At 44.8% G+C, this 6,606-nt stretch overlaps 1 protein-coding gene across 1 annotated transcript in view; it reads right to left on the minus strand.

The window, feature by feature from the left end:
* Positions 1-4,610, minus strand: part of ADIPOQ (adiponectin, C1Q and collagen domain containing) — a 20,699-nt gene extending 16,089 nt beyond the window's left edge. Inside the window, exon 1 of the mRNA XM_005876278.2 lies at positions 4,527-4,610. The gene's annotated coding sequence lies outside the window, so the exon portion shown is untranslated. The remainder of the gene's footprint in view (positions 1-4,526) is intronic.
* Between the last annotated feature and the right edge of the window lie 1,996 nt (positions 4,611-6,606).

Genomic DNA, 6,606 nt, shown 5'->3' on the forward strand with positions numbered 1-6,606 from the left:
CTGTAATAATCTGAACAATAAAGATTTATTAAAAAATAAATTAAATAAATAAATAAAAATTGTTTGTGCTCTTTGTTTGAATATAATAATAGTTACATTTTGATTTTGAAAGACTTCTTTATTAAAATTATTAAATGAAACCATGTGATCTAAGACTCAATTGTGCATATATTGATCATGAAGATCAGTGCCAAGTTCCACTTCTAATTCTTCATTGTGTAGAAAGTCCTACTTCACTTGATATTTAATTCTCTCAGCCATTTTGAGAGACAGTATGAGGCAGAAATAGGGAGCACATGCTTCATGATATCAGTGCTCAGGTGGAAATAATTTGTTCTTACCTGTAACATGTTTCAGTCGCATATTTGTTGGAGGATTGTGTGGCATAAACCATACACAATGTACTGAACAGTGCCTGGCACATGTCAGCGTTCAATAAATGTTAGTTCTGGCCCAGCCAGTGTGTTCAGTGGTTGAGCATTGACCTATGAACCAGGAGATCTCAGTTCAATTCCCAGTTGGGACACATGCCCGGGTTGTGGGCTTGATCCACAATGTGGGGCGTACAGGAGGCAGCCAATCAATGATTCTCTCTCATCATTGATGTTTCTCTCTCCCTCTCCCTTCCTCTCTGAAATCAAAAAATATATATTTTTTTAAATGTTAGCTCTGATTGTATCCATTTTAGAGATGAGAAAGTGGTCTTCAAGGAGGTTAAGTGACTTGGCCAACATCCTCGACCTACACATAGCGGAGCTGGAAATCAAACTCTGGCCTTCCAAAGCCCAATAATGAACTCTTAGGCATAGCCCAGAGGAGGAAAACAACATCAGGGTCACACATCTGTCTTTTGCTATTCCATCCATAGGATGGAGACATCCAATAGCATGAACAGACCTCCAGATCATGATGCAAGTGACCTGGCTCCTAGTCTAAGCTCCACCATTAACTCGCTGGGTGACTTACCTGCCCCTACTCCCTTTTGGACACCATGCTCTTTGCCTGCAAATGTGATTATTAATCCTTATCTCATTTATTTTACATTATTATGTACAAATCAATTGACTAAAAATATTTTATAAATGTATGAAGTGTTCCATACATGTAAGTGAAGAGAATGACAGCAAACAAATATTTATGGGGAAGCTTTGTGGACCACCCCTATTAATCTTATTTCATCCCCACAACTCCAGAAGGTAGGACTCGATGCCCACAAGAGAAATCTGATAACCAGAGAGGTGTGATAACCTCTGCCCCAGGATAACAAGTGGAAGTGTGCAGAGGTGCCATTTGAAATGGAAGGCTGGCTCCTCTCTACTGCACTGGCTTTCATGGCCCCATGCACAGGAGCTGTTTGCTTTTAAAATTGCAAGGGCTTATATGAATGCATATAAGCAGAACCAATGGACACAGACACTAAGGGGGTGAGGGCACAAGTGAGGGGGCAATGGGGGGATAAGAACACATGTAATACCTTAATCAATAAAGAAAAAAATAAAAATAAATAAAAAATTACAAGGGGATGATCATGATGTTCTTTGAGTCCTCAAAGGCCATGTTATGATCTCTCATTTTCATATCCTATATAATAAAAGCCTAATATGAAAAGTGTCCATTCATCTGGTCATCATTCAACCAATCAAAGCGTAATATGCTAATGATATGCTAAGGCCAGTCAACCGCTCACTATGACATGCACTGACCACCAGGGGGCAGACACTCCAACCGGTAGGTTAGCTTGCTGCTGGGGTCTGGCCAATCAGGACTGAGCAAGATGAGCCGGACATGCCCTGGAGCCCTCCTGTGGTCCCTCCCCGGCCCTGATCACGCACTAGTGGGGTCCCTCAGCCTGGCCTCGACCCTCTCACAATCCAGGACCCCTCAGGGGATGTTGGAGAGCCCGTTTCAGCCCGATCCTGCAGGCCAGGCCGAGGGACCCCACTGATTTATGAATTCGTGCACCAGGCCTCTAGTGTTAAATGTATGAGAAATTCCACTTTGACCTGCTGGAATTTCAGTAACAAGAGCAGAATCTTGTGAAATACAAGGATGAGGTCTCCTTTGGGGCTGACAGGGGACAGAGCAATATGGGGGGAAGAAGTTACCACGCCAGGCGCCAACTCTTCCAGCAGGAAAGGGCAGTAAAGCACAGTTCACACCGCCCCTGGGAGACAAGAGGGGCCCCAGAAACCATCTCACCCCTCCCCTGCTTTTACAAATGGGGGACTAAGGGCAAGGAAAGAGATGCATTTATTAGATTAACCTAGAAACTAACTCCCACACCAGAAGCTTTTACACATTATTCATTTTATTTATTACTTACTAGTATTTTAATCTTTATAAGAACTCCATGAAGCAAGGAAAATAACCCCAACTTTTGGGATGGGGAAGCAGAGATTTAGATGATTCCTGTGAGACTCCCATTTGGCTTCCAAACCAGTGAGCTTTCCATCACATTACACTGCCTCCCAAAAGGCTTCCCAGGCTCAGCTTCTTAATCCGCTAAATGAGATCATGTAAGATGAGGGCGATGAGAACACTTTGAAATTTAGCAAGAGTACTTTGGAGCATAAATTGTGTGAGGCACTTTTAAATCTGATTTCATTTAATCCTCCCTGTATAGCTTTTGACTCCCCTATATAGAAGAATGAAGAGACCAAGATATTGGTTTAAAAAATAATACAACTTTTTTTTTACTTTTTTAAAAAAATTTTTCTCTATTGATTAAGGTATTACATATGTGTCCTTATGCCCCCATTGCTCCCCCCACCCCCCACTCATGCCCTCACCTCCCTGGTGTCTGTGTCCATTGGTTAGGCTTATATGCATGCATATAAGTCCTTTGGTTGATCTCTCCCCCTTATCCCCGCCCTCCCTTACCTTCCCTCTGAGGTTTGAGGGTCTGATCAATGCTTCTCTGCTTCTATCATACAACTCTTAGTTTGAATTATATGAACTTGCTGTTTTTAAAGGTTAAAAAATTGTAGAATACTGGCAATTTCACATGGTGCAACCTAATGCTAGATGGCAGAAGCAAGCATTAGCTCAGCTCCCAGGAGAGTTACCTGAAAGCTTTCACTCAGCCCTGGGAAAATTGTCAGCATCTCCATGCCCAAATCTCTCTCTCTCTCTCTCTCTCTCTCTCTCTCTCTCTCTCACACACACACACACACACACACACACGCGTGCACACACACACACTCACACTCACACACTCATGTTCTCAAAGAACTAGTAAAGCAGAGCATTCCTCCACCACATTTTTAGCATCGGGGTCTCTGCACATGAAGGAATTCCTGATTGAAAGCTTCTTGTCTCCAGAGCTTCTACCTCCTGACCTCTGCCAAGTGTCTGTCTGAGACCGCTGGTCTTCTGGCTTGACAAGGAGTAGATGGAAAGGTCCCTGCAGCCACCTTAGAAAGGACAAGAACCAGGTCCTGTGCCTCTCTTTACAACTCCTCAAGCATTCTGGGAGGGTGGCCACAAGGACTGCCAATTAAGCTACAGAGCTGGCTTTCCACTGTTTTGCTTCAAGAACAAAGTAGACACCCTCATGCTCTTCTGGGCATATTCTGCCAGCATAAAGGGCTCCCTGGCTCCCCAAACTTGTTAGGAGGAGCTAACTTTGCCCCTAAGAAAAACTCACCAGGACAGAGGTGGCTACACACAGTGCAAAGCTTGATCTGAAAACCAGAACCTTCCTGACGAGGGACCCACATCCTCTGACACACAAGGACAGGCCTGACATCTAAAATGCTTCCCACTCTGGCCTCTATGTTGACAGCTAGAAACAACCAGGATGCCTCAGACACTGCTCACTGTGGAGAGCAGAATTGAGTTTGGCAAAGGCCAGGCAGACCCAGCTGTTTCTATCAGAAAATGTCTTCTAAAAATAAGGTTTTTCGTAAGCCCCTCCAGTATATGCCAGGCCTTTTGCTCACTTTGTCTCATTTGAACCTCTCGATCACTCTGTGAGATGTCCCCCACATCTCCGTAGATATCCCCATGTCCACAGATACTCCCAAATCTATAGGCAACAATGTCTCATTCATCTTTGTGTCTTGTGAACCCGTAAAACCTGCTCAATAACATTTGCTGAGTAGAATCACATGGTAGACCTGGATTTCAAACTCAGTCTGAGGTCGGCGCTCAGGCTTTTCCCAAACTGCCTCTTCCTGTGCTTCTTTCTGTGAGAATCATTTGATCCCCTTCTCCTCTTATCTAATTGGACTCTACCACTGGACCATTCCTCCCCCTCGCTGACCCTAACTTTTTCTCTGGGGAGGCATCTTGCCACAGAGTGAACTGGTCAAAATTCAAGATGGTCCCAGGCATTTTGACCAGAGGAACAGTCTCCTTTCTCTTGGAGCTGTGAAGAGAATCAAGAAAACTGCCCTGGCCAAGCTTTGCTGTATCATTCACCACGCTGCTGCAACAGGAGAGTGTGGGGGCACCTGAGCCAGAGGCCCCAAGGCAGGGCAGCCACCACCAACCCCAGCCTCGAACTTTAATCACATTGCTCTTACCTCCAGGTGTGGGATCAGATCCACAGACTGCAGTCAGGATGGAAGAGAGGAGGAGATGGCTCGGCCTCAGCAGCCTGCTACTCATGGGGGTGGGCAGTCCCCACCTCACAACTCTCCCTTCCCATTGGCCAACCCTGTGAAGGCCTGAGACCAATGGGCCAGCACCTTGCCCCTGGCAGCTGCCCAGGTCTCTACTCTGGGGAACTGGGGCAGCCCAGCTTGGTCTGAAGAGGCCAAGTGGAGACTCAGTCAAACCCTCATGTTCCCAGGCCTTGGCCCTTATTTTTGCTTCCTATAACAGCAATAGAAGATGGGGTAAGGTTCAAGACCAGAAGCAGGAAAACAATATATTTCTGCATCACGGGAGAAATTTTCTCATGTAAAATGGAATCATCCAATGGTCCAGGAGACCTCCCTTCCCCCATAGATTTGCCCTAAAAGTCAGAGGCACCAGTTACCACTATCACACTCCTGGTCACTGCATATGATGAAGTGTGAAACTGTGTGGTTCAGTCATTGGCACTACAGAAAGGGGAACAGGCAGAGGGGGCTGCAGTAGAGTAAGAAATAGAATACATCCTCCACTCCCTAGCCTGGACCCCAGTTTTGTGAGAGACTATGTGTGTTAATTCTGAGAACTGAGGTGAGGGGAAGTTTCTGGATGGTGTGGGGCAGGGCCAGATTATGATCTTTAGAGGCCCTGAATTCCAAAAGATTATGGAGCCCCACCCCTATGTAACTCATATTCAATATAACAGAAGACTTACATAAAATGTGATATTAGAATACCGTCCTCCAAGATATTTCTGGTTCCAAAATTCTAAATAAGGCTTTAAAAGCTAACTTTTCAGGTGTGTGTGAGTTCTCTTTTACCAGTGCCTTAACCATGTGCCTAATCCACCTATTAGGGAACCCAGCTCTGGGCTGGAGCAGCCTGGAGGACCAGACGCTGCCATCCACATCGGTGTTCCTAGGCTTAGGCTTGAAATAGCAACATTCATCACCTTGGACTCTTTCTTGGCAGACCCATGTTATATTTTTGAAGGGCTGGATCAAAGTTGCTTCTTGCAAGCCACAAATTCTGATGCATTAAATGACCCCAGCAGGGCTTGAGATCCCAGTAACAAATTCTACAAGACATTCAGTGCCGGGAGCCGGTCCATCCTTGCTGCTTGACACAGTAGCTGCAGGAAAGAAACATCTGCACAGCATATGTTTCAAGGGACCTGGCATATATAGCATATTGTTCTTAATATGTTTGCTCTCCTTAAGCGCCATGTGTTTTAACCAAGGTCACCTCTCCGAGAAAGGTTGTTTCCCCAGGTAGGGATTTTTCCCTGAGGTTAGGGAGGGGATACAACCCCTTAATTAAGTGCCAGGCGGGTAGTTAAGCTACATAATCTTTACTCCCTGGAATGGAGATAAGAAACGCCCTAACCTTTGTAATAGAAATTGACAGGATTAAAATCGGCTGGTATAAATATAGATGTAACAAGACAATAAACATCAGATCCTGATCAGTTCCTAACCATAACTCCGACCAGAACTTTGGCTGGAGATCCTGGCTAGAGGTCCTGACTAGGCTGCTGATCAACTGAGGGCTGTCTCCGTGTCATTCCTTCTTCGCCGACTCCGTCCACACCTTTGGGGACCCCTGGACCTGCTGGGGTTGGACCCCAACAATTCAGAAACAGAGTGTTTTCAGGCAGAGGATGGGCAAGAAAGTGTCTGCCTACCCCCAAACACCACCTTCACTGGCTACACAGAGTCTAAAAGTCCACCAGCAAAGTAAAGTGAAAGTATGGCCCAAGGCCTCTGCCTTCTACTCATATAGTAGGTCCTCACTTAATGTCATCCATAGGTTCTGTTTTATGAAGCGACATAAAACAAAACCAATTTTACCATAGTCTAATTGATATAAACAGAAGTTAAGTTCCTACAGCATCTCATCAATGTTATAATAAAACATTGAATGAAATGATGTTATTTTAGGACATGCTGTATGCAAATGTTTCCAGAGAAGTCAAATTGAGCCATTAACATTTTTAAAAAAGTTATTGAATTTATTGGAGTGACATCA

The sequence above is a fragment of the Myotis brandtii genome, unplaced genomic scaffold (genome assembly GCF_000412655.1).
Source record: "Myotis brandtii unplaced genomic scaffold, ASM41265v1 scaffold483, whole genome shotgun sequence".
In the NCBI taxonomy this organism is placed as follows: domain Eukaryota; kingdom Metazoa; phylum Chordata; class Mammalia; order Chiroptera; family Vespertilionidae; genus Myotis; species Myotis brandtii.